Genomic DNA, 24043 nt, shown 5'->3' with positions numbered 1-24043 from the left:
AATATAATAAAAATTACAATACAATCAAAGTTAATTTATAGAAATAGCACTTCATAAATTAAGCTGTGAAAGAGGTACTTCAGAGTAGACAAAATGATACAAAATTCATTTGGAACAAAAGATCTAGAATATCAAGGGAAACAATGAAGACAGTGATAATGAAGGAGGATTCACATTACCAAACTTTAAGCAATCATCCTCAAAACCATTTGGTATTAATTTAAAATAGAAAAGAAAATTAATGGAACACATTAAACAAGAAAGAAGCATTAATAATTGAACTCAATGGACTCCAAACCATAAATTATCTAGAAAAGAATTCTTTATTTGATAACTTCCCTATTTGAAAAGAACTGACTGGAAAAGAGGAAAGCAGTATGTCAGAAACTGGGCTTAGACCAACATCTTATACCATTTTACACAATAAATTTAAAATAAACATATGACCTGAATATTCAGTGAGCCAATAAATATATATTAAGCACCTATTATGTGCCATTAGATAATGCAGTGGATAGAACACTGGGTTTGGAATCAGGAAAACACCTCTTCATGAGATCAAATCTGGCCTCAGACACTTACTAGCTGTATGACCCTGGGCAAGTCACTTAACCCTTTTTGGCTTAATTTGTCACCTGCCAAATAAGCTAGATAAGGAAATAGCAAACTACTCCAGTATCTTTGCCAAGAAGACCCCAAAAGGGGTCACAAAGAGTCAGACATGACTGAAATCCAACAATAGCAATAATTATCTGCCAAGCATTGTGCTAAGCTTTGTAGTTACAAAGAAATCTAAAAGACAGGACCTCCTCTCAAGGAGCTCACAATCTAACAAGAGGGACAACATGCAAACAACTATGCACAGATAAGCTTAGGATAAATTGGGAATAATCATCAGAGGGAAGGCACTATAATAGGTGGTGCTGAGAAAGGCTTTCTGTAAAAAAAAGTAGGACTTTAGTTGGAACTTGAAGTAAGTCAGAGAGAGCAAGAGGCAGGGAGGGGACCATTCCAGGCATGGTGAATAGCCATTTCAAATGGTCAGAGTTAGGAAATGAAGTCTCTTGTTCTAGGAACAGCAGAGGCCAGTGTCACTGAATCACAAAATACTATATGCACATGAGGAGAGGTATAAGGTGTAAGGAGACTGGAAAGGTGGTGGAGAGGAATTAGGTTTATAACGAGCTTTGAAAACAGAGAATTTCATATTTTATTCTGGAGATACATAATGGGGAACCACAAGAGCTGGGGAGATTTCATGATTAGATTTCTGCTTAAGGAATATCAGTTTATATCTGAATGGAGGGTGGACTGGAGTAGGGAAAGACTTATGGCAAGGAAAGCAGCCAACAGGCTACTGCAGTAGTACAGGCATGAAATCATGAAAGTTTGTATTAGGGTAGTACTAGTGTTATAGGTGAGAAGAGGTCATATGTGAAAGATGTTACAAAGAGGTAAAAACAATAAGACATAGCAACAGATTGGATATGGGGTTGAGAAGTTAAAGAGTGAGGAGTCAAGAATAATACCTAGATTGTGAGCCCAGGTGCCTAGGAGAATGGCATAGCCTCCATAGTAATAGAGAAGTTAGGAAGAAGTAAAGATTTGGGCCTAGGGGGGCGGTTGGGAAGGAGACAGTAGGTACAATTCTAAACATATTGACTTTAAGATGTCTGTCAGGCAACCATTTTAAGATGTCCAGTAGGCAGCTGGAAATGTGAGTCTGGAGATCAATTAAGGGGTTAGAGCTGGTTAAGTATATTTGAGGATCAATAATATGGAGATGATAATCAAATTCATGGAAGCTGATGAGGTTACCGAGAGAGAAAAGAAAAGGGCTTGAAACAGAGCTCTATGGGATTCCCACAGTTAGCAGCCATGATCTGGATGAAGATCCAGAAAAGGAGATAGAGAAAAAGTAGTTACATAGGAGCAGAACCACGTAAGAGTTGTCATGGGGAAAAAAATAAACTATAAAGAAGAAAGTAACAAGAACATAAACATTTTCAAAGACTGAAGAGAGATCAAGAAGGAGGAGGAAAATCCTCCTTAATTAATAGATCATTAGCAACATTGGGGAGAACAATTTCAGCTGAATAATTAGGTCAGAAGTCAGACTGTGGAGAGTTGGGAGGAGAGCAAGAGGAAAAGAAGTGGTAAAAGGTATTGTAGAAGATGTTCTCAAGGAGTCTAAAACAAAAGGGAAGAGAGAGATATAATATAAGAGTTAGTGAGGATAGATGAATCAAGTGAGAGCTTTTATTAAAGTTGGATCATACACAAGCATGTTTATTTGGTGGCAGGGAAGGAGTTGGCAGGCAGGAATAGATTGAAGATAGATGAGAGAGTAGGAATCGTAGAGGAGGAGATCTGTTGGAGAAGAAGGGATGAAGTGTTATCACTTGTGCATGTACAAGGATTGGCCTTGTAAATAAAAAGGGCTGTATCTTCAAGTGAGACAGGAGAGAAAGAGGTGATAGTGGTCTAGGTGATATGAGATGGAGAAGAGAGGAGAAGGAGCTCTAGACAAATGGCTAATTTTTTCAGTAACTTATGATGCAAACATGGGGGAGGAGCCATTGGGAAGTTTCAGAAGTCATAAAAGAGTGTGGATGATCCACTATCGTGAGTGAGATAGTGAGTTAATTAGAGGAATATAAAATGATCGCCTCGAAATAGTGACAGCCAAAGTGAGATTATGTAATATACATTTGTAGTGGATACAATCAGCATGATTTCTTGATTTTCTCCAGCTTCATTCAGCAGACATGTAGGAATGAAGGCAGCAGATGACAAAAGTGATCCAATGCTGAGGCTTAATAGGGTAAGATTATTGATATGATAAGAGGGCAAGAGATTCAAGAGAAGTAGACAATGTAGAGCTGAACTCATTCACCAAGAGCTTGAGATGAGAAAGGAAGGATAGTGTAGCTAGTGCAGAGGTCATGGCCTGGCAAAGAATAGAGGAATTGAAGGAAGGAAATTCATAGTATAGACAAAGAATAGGATTTGAAGTTGCAAGGCAGAGGAAGTGGTGTGATGGCAGTAGATTACAATCAGATAAGGGCATTATATTAAAAACCATAACAGAAAAAAATAACAGAAACAGTGTAGTCCTTTGTAACACAGATATGAGTAGGGGGAGAATTTATAAACAGCTAGGATATAGAAACAAATATGATCACCTCTCTTGAAGAGCATAGAATCATAGAATTTCTGGATTGGAAGGGCTCTCTGCAATTATTTAGGGAAATCCAGATCTGACAAAGACTCTACACTATGATGCATCTGACAGGTGGCCATCCAGTCTTTGGTTTGAAGGTGTCCACAGAAAGAGAAAACACGACATTCCAACCCATCCAACTTTTGGATAACTAATTATTAGAAAGTTTTTTTTCCTTAGACCAAGACTAAATTTGCAAAAGATTTCCCATTGCCAGTAACAATTGTAGCATCCCTGTCTATTTTCCAGGCACAGCGGAAATAGACACTGACTTTTCTTGGCCAATGGAAGGTGGCCTTTAAGAAGTAGCTTAATACTTCTGAAATTGTGATCAGATTTTTGAAGCAGTTTTATTGTGGAATCCATGCTTGATTGGACAATCAGGTAATGCTGAATGATCATTTAATTGGAAGACTTCCAGCAAGATGGACTAGTGAGAGGTTGTACTTAAACCCAGCTTCCCTTGATAATTTCTGATCAGCACAAATTTCTGGTCATTCAAGAACATTAATAAGAAAGGAAATAGAACATTAATAAGAAGGAAAAAGAAAGAAACTCTCAAGAAGAAAACCTCAAGGAAAAAAATGTAAGAGAAACTAAAAAGAGAGTAAGCAAAAATCAGTTCATAATATAATGAAGTTCTTTGTTGTAAGGAGAAATATTCAGAAGGGAATAAATCTTTAATAACTAATACTAAAATACCACCCAAAAGAGAACAGAACAATCCTAAAGGTCCTCAGAGTAGTTGAAAAGCTTAATAAAGGAATTAAAAAGAAAAGATAAGGATTGAAATTAGAGGTCTTAAAATTTAAAAGACAATTGATGGATTATAACAGATGCTGAAAATTTTTAATAGAGCAATGGAAACACACACAAAAAAAGATAATGAATGAGACTCACAAATGAGAACTCACATTTTAAAACCTAAGTGGTGGAGGAGTTAAAAGAGTAAAAAATTAGAACACATTAGGTTTCTGAAAACCAAAAGCACAGGGCACATAAGCTCATATAAAATGATATAAAACCAAAAGGCACTTCACAGGCCATCTAGTCTAATGCCTTAATTTTACTGATGTCTAGAGGGAGGTCCCAAACAGGTTAAGGGACCCTTGGATGCAGGATTTGAATATGTGCCCTTTGACTCTTCTACTAGTGTTCTTTCTACTTATAATGGTAATGGGAATTTGAAGACCTTCCCTGCCTCCTAAAAGGCTGAATATAATCACATGAAGCCTGTGGTGGGAGGAGTTTGCTGGAGGATAGAGCAGAACCCACAGAAAAATGAAGGGTCAGAGCAGCTAGAAGGTGGGAGAGAGAGGACAGCAGGCAGGCAAGTAGATAGTTAGGCTTCTAAGTGTTGGTTGCCTATTAAGGAGCAGGGGAGATCTTCAGATTCACTTACCATTACAACACTTTACAATACTGCAACTTGACCTTGAACAAAGAACTGATGGAGTCAAACTAAAAATGGTTGGCCTCCAAGAAAAACAAAATGAAGCAAATTCTGAATACTATATTTCAGAAAGCCATACAAGAAGATTATCTAAAAGTATCTGAAGTAAAGGCAAGTAGGCACCTGAGGTGGCACAACAGATAGAGTGCTGGGTCTAGAGTCAGAAAGTCTGGGTTCAAATCCAGCCTCAGACACTGGGCTTTGTGTGTCCCTGGGAAAATCACTTACCCCCTGCTTGACTCAGTTTCCTCAACTGTAAAGTGGAAATAGTAAGAGCTCCTACCTTGCAGGGTTGTGGGGATTAAATGTGGTAATATTTGTAAAGGACTTAGCACAGTGTTTGGTACACAAGAGCTGATAGATACTTATTCTCTCCCATTCTTTCTTTCTTCCCTCCCTCAGAAATATACAGATCAATAAAATTATCTAGATATTAGTACAGAGTATGGGGGTTTAATTCACACAGTCATGCAAATCCAGAGTTTTCAGGTAAAAGGAAAAATATTGCATACATCCAGAGGGACATGGCTTATCTATGAAGAAAGAGTCTAATCACATACTACTACTTAAAAATGAGAAACAAAAGAAAATAATCAAATATGATCTGATGAAAAGCAAAAAGAAATTATTTAGCATATTCTGGAGGGCTGGTAATTCCTTAGGGGGTAAAATAAATCTTTAATGGAATGATTTCCACACAATAATTTTGAGAAAATTAAAATTGAGCAGATGTTTTAAAATCTACTTTCAGTGATGAAAAAGCTTTAGAAACATAAACAAGTCCAGATAGTTTGAAAGGGCTAGATGTTTGGTACACTGCTTACATGCTGCAAAGGTGAAATATTTGTCGTCTTTGTATTCCCACCTTGTCTCTGCGTTCCTGAGGGAACAAAGAGATAACTTCCAACCTCAAATTATTAGAAATAAAATTACCTTGAGAAGGAAAGGAGAACAGGAAGAAGGGATTTAGTATTTCTTGAAAAAGGAGAAACACAAATAAAGGTCATTAAAACAAAGAGGTGTTGTATAGAAAAGGAAGGTGGGAGATCATGAACTATAATATTATCTGGGTTGGACAAAGGAAGCATAAAAACCTGTTGTAGTAAAAGCAAAATAAAGTGATCAACAACTGGGATGAATAAGAGTAGGGAAAGAAGTGTGTCTGAGTCTCATTGTGGAGTCAGAAACCAGAGTGCTTCAAGTAAAATTACATATGTCTAGGATTTATTTGTAAAATAAAAAGGTCTGGCTGGCCCTGGAGCCAAGAGGACCTGAGTTCAGATCCAGCCTCAGACACTTAACACACACATAAAAAAAACTAGCCATGTGACCTTGGGCAAGTTACTTAACCCCAATTATCCACTAAAAAGCAAAAAAAAAAAAAAAAAAAAAAAAAAGGTCTGGCCTGGGTTAGGTTGGGTAAAAAAGGAAAGAGGGAAGAGTGTCTGAAAGGAGATTAGCATCAGTTTATTTTAATCAAAAGACCTGTCTAGTGCTGATTTTCAACTTTTTTATAAAAGAAATATAACTGGATTTAATGGAAGAAAAATAAACTTTACAATTATAAACTTGAAGATCAAAGGTCTGAATTCATCCATGAAAGTAAAAACAATTTCATAATCAATTAGAACAAAGTCTACAAATGAAAAATATAGAAAATAAATATTCAAACTAGGAATTGCATTGTGCTTAAAGGGGCCACAGATAATAAATCAATATCTATATCTATAGAATTGCAAAATTAATTATATAGTAAGATAATAATTAATGACAATCTCAATGTACATTATATGATTTAGAAAAAAATGATAAAAATGCACTAAGAATCTGAACAGAAAATAAGAAAAATGAGTTAAGATAGCAATATTCTTAGGTTCAGAGATCATTGCATTTTTATCTTTGCATTTCCAGTGTCTAGTACAGTGCTTAGCACATAGTAAACTTAATAGATGCTTGTTGATAGAAAAGCATTTGGGGATTACTGAATGGAGATCATGAAGAGCATAGTTATTTTTCAGTAGTACAAAGTTCCTTTATACAAATTAATGATCTGTAACCATAGGAAAACCTCATAAAGTAATGCACAAAGATAGACTTATTAAACATATCTTTATGGACAGTTATTCAATAAATCATGATCAATAAGGAATAAGAACAAAAACTTGAAAAAAGCTAAATAACAGTAGGCTAAAATTAATGGATCAAAGAACAAAACATAGACACAATCAATTTTTTCAATATATTAAGATAAATTATAAAAATTTATGAGATGTAGCTGAAACAGAACTTACAGCAAAATTTATATTTCTGACAACATGCATTAACAAGAGCAAGAACAGTAAAAGAAATCAAATATAGAGTTTTAAAAACTAGAAAGTCAACAAATTAATCATCCTGAAACAAGCTCTAAGAAAGAAATTTTGAAAATGAAAAGAGCTTTAAAAAGACTGTTGAATTGATAAGCAAAACAAAAAAATAATTTTTTTTAAAGCAATCATGGTTAAGTAAACTTGCTCAAGGTTACACAGCCAGTTATTTCTGGGTGTGGTGCTGAGTATCTGAGCCCAGGATTTGATCTCCAGGTCGTCCCAACACTGGAGCCGGTGCTCTTACTCTCTGAGCCACCTGGCCACCCCTAAGCAATTGGGGTTAAGTAACTTGCTCAAGCTTACATGGCCAGGTGTTTCTGGGTGGGTGCTAAGTGTCTGAGCCTGGGATTCGATCTCCAGTTCATCCCAACACGCTGTGCTACCTGGCCGCCCCTCAAAAAAATAATTTTTATAAGATTAATAAACTGATATTATTCCTCATGAAGCAAAAGAAACATCAAGGTTCAAAGATAAAAAATGAAAAAGAGAAATCACAAAAATGGAGAAGAAATTTTTCATTAGAAATTTCTATACCCAATTACATACTAACAGAAATAAAAATTAAATAAACAAAATAGTAAACAAAGCCTCTAAATAATGTAATCTCATCAAGAGAAAACAAGCAAGCTACAAATGAATTCCTAAAAGAACAAAAACTCCTAGCACTGGTCAGTTTATAATCAAATTATATTAAAGTATTTAAAAATAGGTAATCCCTAAATAAAGAATACAACTCACCAAATTTCTTCTATGAGACAAGCAAGGTCCTGCTACACAAACCAGAGGTAGACAAAACAGAGAATGCCAACTATGTGACAATTTCACTAATTAAAATTGAAACAAAAATAATGAATTTAAATGGGTGTTATGGAAATATACATATATGTATATAGAGAGATCAGTCTATACAGATCTTTCTAGAATCTTTAGAGAATATCAGATAATGAAAAAATATTGAAATAATTAATGCTTTAGTAAAATAGCAAGATACAATATAAATCCATGAAAATCATCATCATTTCTAAATATTGCTAACAAAATCCAAAATGAAAATATAAGAGGATAAATTATATTTAAAATAAATGTAGATAGATATTATACACTAAAACCAGGTTGGATTCATAACATGAATGCAATGATGCTTCAACAGAAGAAAAACTATTAGTATAACTAACCATATTAATACCAAAAATAACTTTACCAACCATTGATTACATTAAGAAACTCAGAAATAACCTTCAGTTAAATAAATCATTGATGTATGCATAAAACACTAAAAATGTAGGCATAAATGTTCCTAAACATGATCAGAAGTATTGAGAAAAATCACTGAAGTGAAGGGCAACACATTTAGCAATAAAGAAACAATGAAACTCTTCTCCTTATGTTCAGGAATGAAATAAGGCAATATAGCAACAAGAGAAAGAAAATAAGTAAATAAGAAAAAGAAAAGAGGTGAAATTATCTCCATCTGCAGATGAGATGGCAGTTTGTATATAGAATACCAGACAACTAATGGAAAAAAATATAATTGAGACAATTAATAGCTTCAATAAAATAGCAAGATACAAAATAAGTCCATGAAAATCATCACTATTTATAAATATTACTAACAAAATCCGGAACAAAATATGAGGAAATTTCATTTAAAATAACAATAAATTACATTAATTATCTTGAAGCTGCTTCCCCAGAATGAATAAATATAACCACAAGAAAATGTTTACAGAAAAAGAACTAAATAACTAGAGATTTTTCAGTGATCAGAATTAGAATAAACCAATATAGCAAATATGTGTATATGTACATATATATAATATATAGATATACAAATTACAATACTGACTTTAATGTTTTTTTAATCAATTTACTATGTAAAACTAAACAAAATAACAAATAAATTTGAAGGAATAAATGTTCAAGAATTTCAAATGATACGAAAAGTTTTAGAAAGGAAGGGTACTTTGGTGCTGCCAGATCTCAGCCTGTCCTATAAAGCAGCAGTTATCAAAATTATCTGGCACTGAGATTTTTTTTTATTTGAAAAGTCGATCATGGGACCAGTTGGTTGTTGTCTTTTGTTCTTGGAAAGGACCAAAATGGCATCACTACGTTAGAGTAAAGTTTCAGTGTGTCTTCTAAAGCAGCAAGCACCCTAGCATACCCAGGATGGCTGCTAGCACAGGTTCTTTGATCTACTTTTCAAAAGGAAAGCAACTCAAAAGAGGGTTAACAATTTTACTTTAATCAAACATATATTATTTACTTAATTCAGGGGGAAAAAGTCAGCACCCTGAACTTCAGAGAAAATAACAGATGTTACAAGCAGACAAAAAACACAGAGAAAATAACACAATTCAACAGACCAACAGACAGGGCTTCTAGCTGTCTGACCATCACATACATACAGTTAGTTATCAGAGAGAGAAGCACCAACATCTGCGTTTTCAAAGCCATGGGGAGATCAATGGCTGCCCAGAGTCTCATCTGGCAAATCACACAACTCTTCTCAAAAGTGAGCCCCAAAACAAAACCTCACCTCAGAGATACACACACACACACACACACACACACACACACACACACAGAAAGAGACTTCTCCAGGGTGAGAGAACATCACAATCCTCATGACCCACTTGACTACAAAGTAACAAAAGTTGTGCCTTCCTGAAAAACAAGTTTCCCTCAAGCAAGCTTCTCCTGTATGTTCTGCTCCAACCTTCAGCAAACTCTTCCCACCACAGGCTCCATGAGACCACATTCAGTCTATTAGGGGGCAGAGTATATTTTCAAATCAGGGAAGGTCCTCAAATTCAATTTAGGTTATTAAGGGGCAGGGAAGATCTTCAAATTTTCATTACCATTACACCAACTGTGGCTGATCAGATCAATATGAACTCAAAGGGTTCTACGACAGGTCCGGCACAAATAGTCCATGTGAACATTTGGGATAGATTCTCTAAATTTGTGCATCTTGTACTTCTTTTCAGCTATTTCAATTCTGCTTTGCTCATAGAGCACATCATTTTCTCTGATGTTCGCCATGCTGAGCAGTCCTGTGCCAGTGTCTCCTATGTTATACGATCAATTCCAAAGTTCTTAAGAGAGACCTTGAGAGTGTTGCTTCTTCTGACCACCACACAAAGGTTTGCCCTGTGTGAGATCTTCATACAATAAACTTCTTGGCAAACATACCTTTTACATTTGAATTCTCCATGAAATAGTCTTTTTGGCAAGTATAAATTTTGCATTTGAACAATGCCCCAGCTCTTTGGAGTTGCATTCTCTGAAGTAGAGTTTGAATGTTTGGCAATTTAGTTCAAAAAAGGACCTCAATGTCTGTCATCTTATCCTGCCAAGTGATCTTCAGAATCTTCCTAAGACAATTCAAATGGAAACAATTCAGTTTCCTGGAATGACACTGGAATACTGTCCAGGTTTCACAGACATACAACAATGAGGTCAGCACAACAGCTCTGTAGAACTTCAGTTTGGTAATCAGTCTAATACCTCTTCTCTCCCACACTTTCCTCCAATACAAATGCAAGGAACAGAACAGAGGTCGGCATACAATATTTGTAGATCTCATCAAGGCCTTTGATACTGTCAGTCATGAGGGTTTGTGGAAAATTGTCAAAAATTTGGCTGCTGGGAGAAGTACATAATCATTGTACATCAATTTCACGACTGCATGCTTGCCTGGGTTTTGCAATGCTCTTGGGCTTTCCCAGTCACCAATGGAGTGAAACAAGGCTGTGTGCTTGTTCCCATGCTTTTTAGCATGATGTTTTCAGCCATGTTGTCAAAACACTTCAATGAGGATGAACATAGCTTCAAGGTCAGCTACCACACTGATGGTAAATTCTTCACCTTGAAAAGGCTACAAGCCAAGACCAAAGTAGAGGGAGTATCAGTGCATGATTTTCTGTTTGCAGATGATTGTGCACTCAGTGCAGCCTCTGAAGCTGATGTAAGTATGGATCAATATTCTCTGCTGCTTGTGCTAATTTTGGCCTAACAATTAATACCAAAAAACACCAGTGCTCCATCAGCCACCAACATACCATCCATACATGGAACTATCAGTTACAGCAAATGAAGGATCAGACAAGATTAATAAACATATAACTGACCAAGCAACAGCCATAAGTGCTAACTATGTGCCAGGTGCTGTGCTAAATACTGGGGCTATAAAAAAATAAATAAATAGTCCCTGCCTTCAAGGAGCTTGTAGTCTACTGGGGATAAAATATATACTCATACAAGTATTTACAAAACATGAAAAATTAAATAAGTTCATTTTGAGGAGGGGGATACACTAGTAACTGAGGAGATTTGGAATAATTTCATGTTAGAGGTAGAACTAAAGCTGAACAAAAAGTAACTTAGGGATTCCAAGAGAATAAAGAAAGGAAACAGTCTCTTCAAGACTTGGAGGTTGGGGGAGGAATAACGTTTCAAAGACCTGGAAATGGGAATTGGAGGGTCATGTGTATGAATTAAAGGACTCTAGATTTGAAGATGGAAAGGATCTTAGAGGTACGTTAGTTCAGTTCCATCATTTGAATAACAAAGAGATTTTGACTGGACTTGAGCATGTAGACACTACATCTCAGTAATACATAATAACCCTGGCAATAATAGATTGTAGTCATGTGGTAAAAAGCTTTAAATTCCCAAAAGAGGAGTCTACATTTGATCCAAAAGGAAATGGGAGAAACAAAAAGGGGGAAAAATTTTAAATATATCAGAAGCTACTATTGCCGATTATAACTAGCAGAATTTTTTGGACAGGAGAGTAATGTAGTTATACCCATACTTTGGAAATATCATTTAGCAGTTTATGGAATATGGATTTTAAAAGGGCTTAGACCTGAGGCATGAACAACAATTAGGAGGCCATAGCAATTGTCCAAGTGTCAAGTGATGAGGATCTCAGTTACAATGGTGGTCACATGAGGAGGAAAAAAGAGAATTTAAGGTGTGATACATCATCAAAGTAGAATCAATAAGACTTGGAAACTGATTGGATGAGGAGAAGGACAAGTCAAGGAAGTCTCCAAGGTTAAAACCTGGATGAATAGAAGTATATTAATATGCTTAATAGAAATTGTATCTGGAGCAAGGACAGATTTAAATTTGAAAATGCTTAGGCAACTAGATGGCAAAAGGGGTAGAGTACTGTGTATAGAGTAAAGAAGACCTAAGATCTGACTTCAAATACTTAAGAGCTGTGTAACCCTGGGCAAGTCACTTGTGTGTTATTTGCCTCAGTTTCTTCAATTGTTAAATGGGGATAATAATAATCTTCATTATAACCCTATGAGGTAGGTGTTAAGTGAGATAACATTTGTAAAGCACTTAGCATAGGGTCTGGCACACAGTTTAGTGCTTCCTTCGTTTCTTCCTTCCTATAAGGAGATCAAATTTGAAAATGCAAAAAGTAGTTGGTAGTATAGGACTGAAGTTCGTAAGACAGAGGAGGATTGGATAGGCAGCTCTGGGAATCATCTGGATAACTATGCTAATTGAACCAATGAGAGATGAGAAATACATATAGGTATAGGTATATATCTATCTACATATATGTACATATACATATATATATATACTTATGCATATATGTACATGTGAGTATGAAGATGGCCCAGGACAGAGTCTTAGGGTTTTCGTGTCAGAAAACATAATTAAAGATCCAACAAAGGTGCCTGAGGAGTTGTTCAACAGGTTGGGAAATCAAAAGAGAATAAAGCTTTATAAAAAAGCATTTTTTGTTGTTGTTGTTTGGACATTTCAGCCCTGACTGATTCTTCATGACCCCATTTGGTCAGAGGGGAGAGAGGGCTAAGGGAGGTGGTGTCAGTCAAGGCTTGCCTTAACAGCATGGTGATGACATTAGAGATGACAAGCTTAACCTGTGTGAGGCATGTTGTTCTGTGGAGTTTAAACCAGCAGATGGAGAGTAGAGTGAGATCAAAGGCACATCTAAAGAATCTGGCCTTGGTAAAGAGGAGAAGAAATTGAAGTAATAGAGGATATTATCAAGAGTTTTGAGATCGAGTAGGTAAGAAGAAGGAACTTCAGACAAATGCTCTCCATTTTCTCAGTTAAGAATGAGACAAAGTCCTCTACTGGTAAGGTGGAGTGAGGGATTTATAGAAGCTTCAAAAGGGAAAAGAAGACTTGGAATAGTCTCTGTGGGCAGTATAACAGGAGCTGAAAACTGAAACCACCAAAGATTAAGTGACTTGCCCAACATCAAATAGGTAGCAAATAGAATGTCTAGAATTTGAACCCAGATCTGATTTGAAGTCAGTGGCTATTAGGAAAGAATTAATAGGAATACTTTGCTGTGGTGTTCGTTGTTGTTCAGTAGTTTGTCATGTCAACTTTTTCTGACCCTATTTGGGGTTTTCTTTGCAAAGATACTGGAGTAGTTTACCACTTACTTCTCCAGCTCATCTTATATATGAGGAACTGAGGCAAACAGGGTTAATTGACTTGCCCAGGGTCACACAGTTTAAGTATTTGAGGTCAGATTTGAACTCCAGGATTCTTCCTGACCTCAGTCTGAGCACTACACACTGCACCATCTAGCTGCCCATAACCTGCTGCAGTGTGGGTCATGTTAAAATTAGAAAACATAAATGTGCAATGGATTCAGTCAGCAGAGTTGGAAAATTCCCATGAGCAGCACTTAAGGAAGAGCAGAGGAATATAAGTAAGCTGGGGTTCAAAAACATTAAGTTTACAAATACAAGCTACAGAATGTGTGACTATATAGCAATTTTTCTGATATAGCTATGGGAGAGATAGTTTGTAGACTACAAGGTCAACACTTCAACATAGAAATTATACAGTCATCTAATGATTATAGATTTAAAACTGAAATGAAAATTGATCATTCTGATGGATTCCGCCTATCTCATGCACCATTTGGAGTATTGTTTTCAGTTCTAAAAAGACATTTTAAGAAACACATTGATACTGAAATGTCCAGAGAAAGGTGATCAGGATATTAAGGGACTTTGATATCAAATCACACACAAGGATCAGTTAAATAAATTGTGGATATTTACCCTGGAGAAAAGAAATCTTAGAAGGGACATGATGGCAATCTAGGATTTTGAAACATTGACATGTAGAAAGGGATTTTAATCTTTCTGCTAGACTCAGAGTGGAAAATTAAGATGAAAGTGTGCAAGTCATACATGTCAGATTATAGCTTGATATAAAACATCCTGTAGGTACAAAGCCATTCCCAGGCCTTCAAGGAGCATTACTCAGGATTCTTTTCCTCTTTCTTGATGTTTGAATCTAATAACCTAAAACAGGGCTACTCATGCAGAAAACTTTCAGATGCTGGAATATTCACTTTGTCTTTCCCATGTTTTACATGAAACTTGTACATCCAAAATTTCCATAACCCAAATGGGAGATACCAGCACTCTTTGACATTGCCTCAGAGGAGGTATAAGAAACCGGAGAAATCCTGGACTGCAAACAGCAGAAATGAAACTGGTATCAACAGACTGTGGAGAGGTTATGGACCAAAGGACCAAATATGAAACCAGAGGAGTAGTGTACATGCACTAGTAATAGTTAGATGCTTTAATTAATTGTTCCCAGAAAGACCACAGCCTTCTTGAGTATATGTGCTGCAGAAACCTGGGGTAGGAAGTTGGGACTAATGGAGCTGCAGTAGGGCTGTGCACTGTAGACATGCATCTGGGAATCCACCCTCATTCAGAAAATCAGTAACAAGGATGTAAGTAATCTCCAAAATAGCCCAGACAGACTAGCTGAAGCTTTGTGTCAGTGAAGAAGAAAGTAAGAATGTGGATGACTGGTGGGTTATGAGATGCTTAAAGTGGTTCCACTAGGGTGGTCCAAGGTTTTTGACCTCATATTTTCTAGTGTTGTTAGTGGATTGGCAGCTGTGCCTCTGGACAGAGCAGTTAGTCATAAGATAGTAAATATAAGTATTGTTTGGAATATTGTTTCCCTAAAGGTTTAGACTGGACTGTTTGGAAGTCAAGATGCATTTTATATTCAAGAGGGGACTTGAGCAGTGATGATATGTCCTTAAAATCCAACCACAGAGTTATATATTTAATCCCTAGCATTGTTGAATATTTCCCAGTGATGAGCACATTCCTGTCATTGGCATGAGCATGACTAACACGAACCTAAAGCAAGAAACTAAAACAGAATCTAGTGGCTTAGAGAATGTTAGCTTTAAGAGATTATTAGCCTAGGGTTCATGAACACAGATTTTAAAAAATATATTTTTATAACTATTTCAATAATTATGAGAGCATATTCATAACTCCTATATGCTAGGCTGTCAAATATCTCATTTGGTCCTCACAACAATCCCAGAGGGAGGTTTGATTATTATCCCCATTTTATATATGTAGAAACTGAGGTAAACAAAGGTTAAATGACTTGCTCATGGTCACACAACTAGAAAGGCCAGATGTCTAAGACCGAATTTGAACTCATGTCTTCTTGACTCCAAGTCCAGGACTATTATCTACAATGTCCCTTATCTCTTATGTATTTTATGAATCAAAATACAACTTAGTCAAAACACAAAGATGTACAAAATTTTCCGCAAAGATGATTCCAATATAGAATGTGTGCACTCTTATGGACAACATGAAACCAAAAGAACTGAAAGACCAACAGCTCTTGTGAGAGAATTCAGAAGATATACCATCCAAATAGCAGCCCTGAGTGAAACAAGGCTAGCAAATGAAGGTCAGCTTACCAAAGTTGGAGCTAGATACCTGTTTTTCTAGAATGGCCACAGTGAAGGGGAGTGCCATGAAGTTGGCATAGGTTTTACAATCAAAACTGGTCAACAAGTTTGCATGCCTCCCAAAAAGAGTGAATGACATGGTCACGACAATGTGATTGCCACTTACAGGAATGCTTCAAGCCACCAGTATCATTGCCTATGCTCCCACCATGATGAACCCTGATGAAGTCAAATAAAAATTTCATAAAAACCTGGAGATTCTTATTATCAATGTGTCAGAAGAAGACAAGCTTATGATTTTGGGTGACTTTAATGCTAGAGTAGGCACAGACTGCAAGACGTGGCAGGGAGTCCTTGGGAGGAATGGAATTGGAAATAGCAATGGTCACTTACTACTGAAGACTTGTGCATCCCATGACCTTCTCATCACCATCACAGGAGGACAAGGGGGCAAGCTGAGTTACCCAATTAGCTAGGTGACCATTCAGGCAGTTTGGTCTACTCACAGGTTGTGCTTTTCCTTCTTTTTTGAAGAGGATATCAGGGAAATGATGACATGACTTGCAGTTGACTTTGATTTGAGTGAGGAAGGGCTATGAAAGGTCACCAACCTCACTTTCTCCTCCATAGCCATCTAGATGCAGTGACCAGATATTCATCCAGATGGCTGGAGATAACTCCAGATGCAATGGGAGACCCTGGCCCTTTTAAGCTAAGGCCTTTTCAGGTGATCACTTATTCTAAGGTACCATTCATTCAGTGAATTCTCTTTAAGAAGTGAGTCAAGGGATGGCCCCTTTAATTAGAGAAAAGAAAAAGAAAAAATCAGACTGGGAAGGGAAGACCCTCAGGGTTGCTGTTCCAAAGAGAAACAGTTACCACTGACATTTAACTTCATGAAGGCATGCTTGCCTGGGTTCTGGATAATGTACAATGTTCTTGTACTTTCCAGGTCATCAATAGAGTAAAGCAAAGCAGTGTGCTTGCTTGCATGCTTTTTAGTGTGATATTTTCAGCAATGTTGTCAGACACCTTCAGTGAGGACAAACATGACATCAAGGTAAGCTACTGCACTGATGCTGAATTATTTAACTTGAAAAAAGCTATAAGCCAAGACTAAAGTGGAGGGAGAATTAGCACATGATTTTTTTGTTTGCATACGATAGTACACTCAGTTCAGCCTCTGAAGCTGAGATGCAAGAAAGTATGGATTGATTCTCTGCTACTTGTGCTAATTTTGACCTAACAATTAACCCCAAGATAACAAAGGTTCTCCACCAGTCAACTACCACATGATCCATACCTGGAATCATCAGTTACAGCAAATAGAGATATTTTAAATGCTATAGATAAGTTCAATTACCTTGGCTGCATACTTTCTAGAAATACACACACAGATGATGTTGAAACCAGCCAGAGTAAGTTCAGTGTTTAGGAGGTTCTAAAGGAAAGTGTGTGAAAGAATTACTAGATTGCCTGTCAAAGTGAAAGTCTACAGAGCCATTGTTCTGACCTCATTGTTGTATACCTGTGAAAGCTGGACAGTATACTAGTGCCATGCCAGGAAACTGAATCTCTTCCATCTGTATTATCTTAGGAAGATTCAGAAGATCACCTGGCAAAGTAAGGTACTGGACACTGAGGTCCTTAATCGAGCTATACTGACAAACATTCAAATGCTGCTGCAGAGAGTGCAGCTCTGATGGGCTGGCCACACTGTTTGAATGACAAGCTTACATTTGCCTTAAAAGACTATTTTAAGGAGAACTCATGGAAGGCAGGCACTCGCATGGTGGCCAGAAGAAGCTATGCAAAGACACTCTTAAGGTCTCTCTGAAGGAGGAATTGATTGTATAAAATGGGAGATACTTACAAAGGACCACCCAGCATGGTATGCCCATATCAAAGAGGGTACTGTGCTCTATAAGCAAAACCAAATTGCAGTAGCTCAAAAGAAACATGAGATGCATGAATTCACCCCAAATGTTCATATGAACTATCTGTGCCTGACCTGTGGCAGAGCATTCTGAGCTCATATTTGTCTGATCAGTCACAGTCAAACACACTACCTTGACTCCAACATAGTGATGTCATTTTAGTCCTCTTCAAGAACAAAGGACAGGGGCGGCCAGGTAGCACAGTAAGTAAGGGCACCGGCTCCAGTGTTGGGATGACCTGGGGATCAAATCCAGGCTCAGACACTTAGCACCCACCCAGAAACACTTGGCCGTGTAACCTTGAGCAAGTTACTTAACCCCAATTGCTTAGGGGCAGCCAGGTGGCACAGCGAGTAAGAGCACCGGTTCCAGTGTCGGGATGACCTGGGGATCAAATCCGGGCTCAGATACTTAGCACCACACCCAGAAATAACTGGCTGTGTAACCTTGAGCAAGTTACTTAACCCTGATTGCTTAAAAAAAAAAAAGAACAAAGGACAACAACCAACCAGTTTCATGAATTTAAAAACATTATTCTGAGAAGAATACTATACATTTCCCCAGACTTCCAAATGAGTCTGACACAAAAGAAACTAAGAAGATTCTACTGTGCTCCCTACCATGAATCATAGGATTCTCTTCTTTTGTCAAGACAGGCAATATATTCCAAAAGCCTAAAGGAGAGGATTTTATTTTACACACTTAAAATCATTATTCTAAGAAGGGTTCCATAAGTTTTATCAGATTGTCAAAGGAGTACATTACACACAAAAGAGGTTAAAATGTTTTATTTAAAGGGACTTTAGAGATCATCTAATCTAGCCTCCCCACTTTACAGTTAAAGAAACTGAGGCCAAGAAAGTAAAGGGGGAGAATTGGAACTAGCTTTCAGGATCTTCTGAAACCCAGTCCAACACTCTTTTTACAACATTATGCTGCTGTTACCAGGATCACTGGGAGAGTTAAAATGGAAGGTGTGGTTGAACAGGCAGCCAAGGTAATCACTAGCAGGACTAGAAATAAACATAGGGTCAGGCGTGTAGTTATCCAATAAAAATAAACATCGATATCTATATAGTACTTCAAGGTTTACAAAGTACCTTACAGACAATATCTCCTTCGTCTACCCAACTGTCTTGTAAAGCAGTACTTGAAGTATAATAATCCTTTTTTTAGAAGAAGAAATTGGGGCTCAGAGAAATTAATCATCACACAGTTAATAAGTTTAGGAGGTAGAATTCAAAATCAAGTCTCTCCTCACTTTCAAGGTTATCATTCTTTCCACTAACTGACTCTGCCTCCTAAAGTATCTGAGATCATTTCCAGTGGGACCTTTGTATAAGTAAATTCTTCACTACACTGTGGCCATTTATCTGGAATAACTCCAGTCTTCCTTCATAGGTCGACCCTTCCCCAGTGGCTCCTTAAGCAGGGGATTTTAACCTTTTTGTGTGTCATTGACTTCTTTTGGAAGACTAATAAAAACTATGGATCCCTTCTTAGAATAGTGTTTTTAAATATATAAAACAAAATAAGACTATCAAGGAAACTAATTATCTTGAAATAATATTGTCAACATTTTTTTTTAAGTTCATGGATCCCAGGTTAGAACTCCTACCTTAAGTGATTCTAGCCCAACAAGGCAGGTCCTGTTTCCTTCTTCAACCCATGAGTACCCCATACCTACATCAGACATCAATACTCTTTCCTGTATGAGCAGATTAACAAAGGGCAAACTAAGGCAACTCTCTAATTGAGATATCATCTATTAGTGAACCTAGTAATAAATGGGTCTTATGGTGTGTACCAACTCACCCAGAGTGAGGGCCAACAGTACCTTTTAAACTTAGGTATATCTTCCTTCTGATCAGCCTGACAGTACATCCTGATAGTACATCATTTGGACCTCCAAACATAAGGCAACCCTGATTTGGTAGACATTTTAAAGAGTGTAGCAACAAGAACCCCAACATACCCAGGGTGGCTGCCAACACAGGTTCTTAGATCTGCTTTTCTAAAGGAAAACAACTCAAAATGGGTTAATAATCTTGCTTTAATCAAACATATGTCATTTACCTAGTTCAGGGAAAAAAGGTCAGCACCCCAAACTTCAGAGAATACTAACAAAATACAAACAAGTTACAAGCAGAAGTTACAAGGAGACAGAGAAAGGGATCAAGCAGACAGGCTTCCAACTGTCTGACCATTACATACATACCTAGTCAGTTCCCAGAAAGGGAAGCATCAAATCTGTGTTTTCAAAGCCAAGGGGCTCAACGGCTGCCCAGAGTCTCATCTGGTCAAATCACACAACACTTCTCAAAGTGAGCCCCATAACAAAGCCTTACATCAGGGTTTATATAGCCTTCTCCTGGCTCAGAGAATGTCACAACCCTCTTGACCCACTGCCTAATCACAAGGTATCTCCTGAAACACAAGCCTCCCACCACAGGCTCCAGGTGCACTTAAGCCTATCAAATGGTCTAAGGGGCAGGGAAGATCTTAAATTCACGTTTCCATAACAAAGAGGAGGTTAGTTAATAGTTTTCAGTTCCTCCCTTATTGCTTAATTGGGGGTTGGGGGGAGCAGAATTCTCAAGTGAAAGAATCATTCTGACTTTCAGATGTGGCTGATCATGCCCCTTTCTGAAACTCAGGGCACGCTTACTACTCCATGAGATCCAACTGCCTCCAAAAATCTTGGCCAGAAAAAAAAAAATAAGCCATCTCAACCAGGTTTTCAATAGCTTCATCTCCTTTTTGTGGGTTGGTCACCCCAAACTTTGGTAAAGGAAAAAGCAAGGACACAAGAGTTATCCCCTGAGGAGGGCCTTAGCTCAAACTGACTTCTGTATGTAGTTTAAAGGGAAGCAGCCCAGGCCCCAAGCTACTTAACGAGTATGTGCCTTGGGGGCTGAGAGTGATTACCTTACTCAATTTTGCCCTTCAGAAACTGCCTGCCCAGCAGAAGCGGGTCTAAAGAAATAGATGGATTCACAGGGAAATATTGGCTATTAAATGAGACAATCCTATATTAATTTTTCTCACTCCTCTGGTCAGAACATTACTGCCTCTGGGAGTAAGTAGAAGCTTATTACTTCTGGTTCTAGATGTCAACAAACACATCACAGAACTGCTTTGAGAGAGGCGGCTGGAACAGCTGATAGCATGCCTCCCTATGCATGGGTATGCAGGGGAGGGAGCTGTCAAAACACAGTAGGACAGAGAAACAGGTAGGGACAGGTAAAAAAGAAACATTGCAAGGCAAAGCATCATCGGTTGATGCTTCTTTTCTCACTCCACAACCTTCAAGGCAATAGACTACTAGTATTTCATGGCTGCCAAGGTACTCTGGCTGAGTCTCTTGCATGAGAGGCATAGCAGTTGTTAAAAGATATTACTGTACTCTACCACTGAAAAGGATTCAGGATTATCCAAGCCAGGGACATCCTCACCTGTACAGCTGAGAATCCTGCCCTTGGTATCTTGACTGTCAGTGTTTCCCTCAGAATCCATTCAATTGGGTACAAGTCCAAGGAAAGTTGTGTGTGTTGCCTTAAAAAGCACAAATACATGGGGAGGATGCTATCTATCTGTAGATAGAAGGAGGGAAAACTGAGAGCTGAACTCCACCTACTGGAACCAAATTCAACAATAAGAGTAGGGGTTTGTTAACTTTTTTTGTGTGAAGGATCCATTTGGCAGTCTGGTGAAAACTTTAGACTTCTCAGAATAATATTTTAATGCATAAAATAAAACAGAATTACAAAGGATGCCTTTTATATTGAATAGTCACACACACACACACACACACACACACACACACACACATATATATATATATATATATATATATAAGTCATGTAGACAGATAAATAGATAGATCGTTCATGTACCTCAGGTTTAAAAGTCCTATCTTAGAGTGTGACTCTCTGGTGTCCTTTATCTCTAGTCACAAGATCATAGATCTAGAATTAGAAGGGTACATCATAGGCATCTAGTCCACCCCTCCTCCATGTTATAGCCAAGGAAACTAAGGCCTGGGGAAGCAAAATAGAAACCTAAGAGATGAGACTCAAGCTCAGACTGCATAGCCAATATACTCTCCACTGGACTACACTGACTCCTAGTCCATTCAGTCTACATCTAGGCAAGAAGTATCATATCAAACACAAGGGATCTTTTTTATTGGGATGAGAACTAGGATTCTGACAACAGGAGTTTGGCCATGAACCTATAACTTTAAAATAATCCATTCATAACAACATAAAAGATGAGATTATGTCTCTGTTCTTATATTGACTAACCCTTCACCTCTTTGAAAAGTCAATCAGTTACAAATGCCTGAATTAAAGTAACCAGAGCTGATATTATATTGAAGAGGCAAAATAAAAAGTGTCAAGAACTGTAGCCACTGAAGTAACTCTGAACCAAGAAAATGAGTCATTTTTCAGGTTAGATTTTCCCTGAGTGTAAAGCCAGGCACCCAGTAAGGAAGAAGTATAGTTTCTCATTTACTATCCATCTCTCAACCAACCTATTCTATTACTAATGTCAGGAAGGTGCAGCAATAAAATGTAGTTTAAACTTCAAATCCCTCAAATGGAGTCATCAGGAGAGAGAGGTTAGATGCTGACATACTGGATCAGGGAAAGATGATGATAGCACTTTGTCACCTAGTGACTCTTAGAGAACCAGAGTTCAGGAGAAGATAAGAATTAGGTCACAGGAGTCTTATAGGCAGAGTCTTTCTGGAAGAGAATTCTTCTCTGGAAAAAACACATCTATATAACCAAAGCACTGGGCCAGAAACTAAGAGCTAGGGATATACATCTCACCTCTACAAGTACTGGATGTCCTTCATTTATTATTTACTTTCTCGTAAAATAAATTTTAGAATAGGTCCTAAAGCACAACAGTACCCTCATAATGGTCCTAGAAGTCTCCTGGCCTGTGAAGAGATGAGGGAAGAAGGAAGTGGTAAGCAGGCTCCAATTATGGTTGACCTTACCCTTCATTGGCATTTACCTTAGTGTGGGACTCTCCAAAGTCACTAATGTTGAAAAGAAACTACATAAAATTTACAGACAGAAAAACCCATTGAAATGGCTTTAAATATGCCAATAAAGAGTCTGTGTGACTCCCATTTAGGTTATGTGTATGTCCCTGTGCATTTGTCTAGATATGGCAGTCATAGAGGCATTGAGAGATTTCTCAGGAATTTTGCCTATCCTTCTCCAAGAAAAGAAGGATGATTCCAGGAGAGAAGGAGATACAATGATAGCCCCTCTACTCTCCTTGGAGAGGAAACAGTCGGCTTGAATTATATTAATCTCCCCCCCATACCCCTCTAAAAATTATTAGTCCAGGAAAAATCATCATCATCATCATCTTTTCTTAGGTGCGAGTTGCTTTCTTTGTTACTATCCCCATAAAGAATAAGATATACTCCAATTTTCTATCCAAAAGCTTTACTCCCTTCCCACCAAAAGCTGATTACACAAAAGACCATCACAAATAATGAATACAGCTGCAAGTGAACCCCTTTATGGAAGCAGTTAGCAAACAGAAGACTTTTGAGTGTGGAACCAAGATGGCAAAGTAGATTAAACACTCAGCTGATCTCTCCCGACATTTCTCTCCAAACAATTTTAAAATAATTCCTCAAATTAAATTCTGGAGTAGAAGAACCAATCCCCCCCCAAAAAAATGGTCAGAGTGAGGCATTCTCTCAGTCCAAGACAACATAGAATTTTAGAAAGACAGATTCTGTGACATGGGAGTGGAGGCTGGCCCAGAGTTCACATGGATAAGACACCAATTGTGGGACTAAGTGATAGGAAAAAGAAGTAGCAGCAGCAGCTTTTGGAACTCTCAAGTCAGAGATAGTAAGAGGACCTGACAAAAAAGACTGCAGAGTAGCTCTGTGCTCTTATCTGGATGCTGGACTATATGCTCTTTGGCAATTCTACTGTCTATACTCATTTCTGTTACAGTGCAATGGTGGAAAGGAGGGCTAGGTCAAGAGAGTCAGTACCATTTTCAGCCCCAAGGGATTAGGGGCCCTGAGGAACAGTACTGATTTTTATCTTAAGGGCCCTTCCTGGACAAGGAATAGAGTGCAGACCAAAAGTGAACTGACAACAACACCTTTCCCCAGATCATACTACCTTGGAAGCACTGAAAATTTGCAACACCATAGAACTAGCTCTGAAAACAGCAGCTCTGAAAAAAGTCTGAAGCTTAAAGAGCCCTCCCCTGGCCACATGCCAAAAGAACAGAGCCCAACATTAAAAT

The sequence above is a fragment of the Petaurus breviceps genome, unplaced genomic scaffold, assembly GCF_028583685.1.
Source record: "Petaurus breviceps papuanus isolate PSGF00001 unplaced genomic scaffold, PetGlider_PUasm1.0 90769, whole genome shotgun sequence".
Lineage (NCBI taxonomy): Eukaryota > Metazoa > Chordata > Mammalia > Diprotodontia > Petauridae > Petaurus > Petaurus breviceps.
This window is presented reverse-complemented; position numbering follows the sequence as displayed.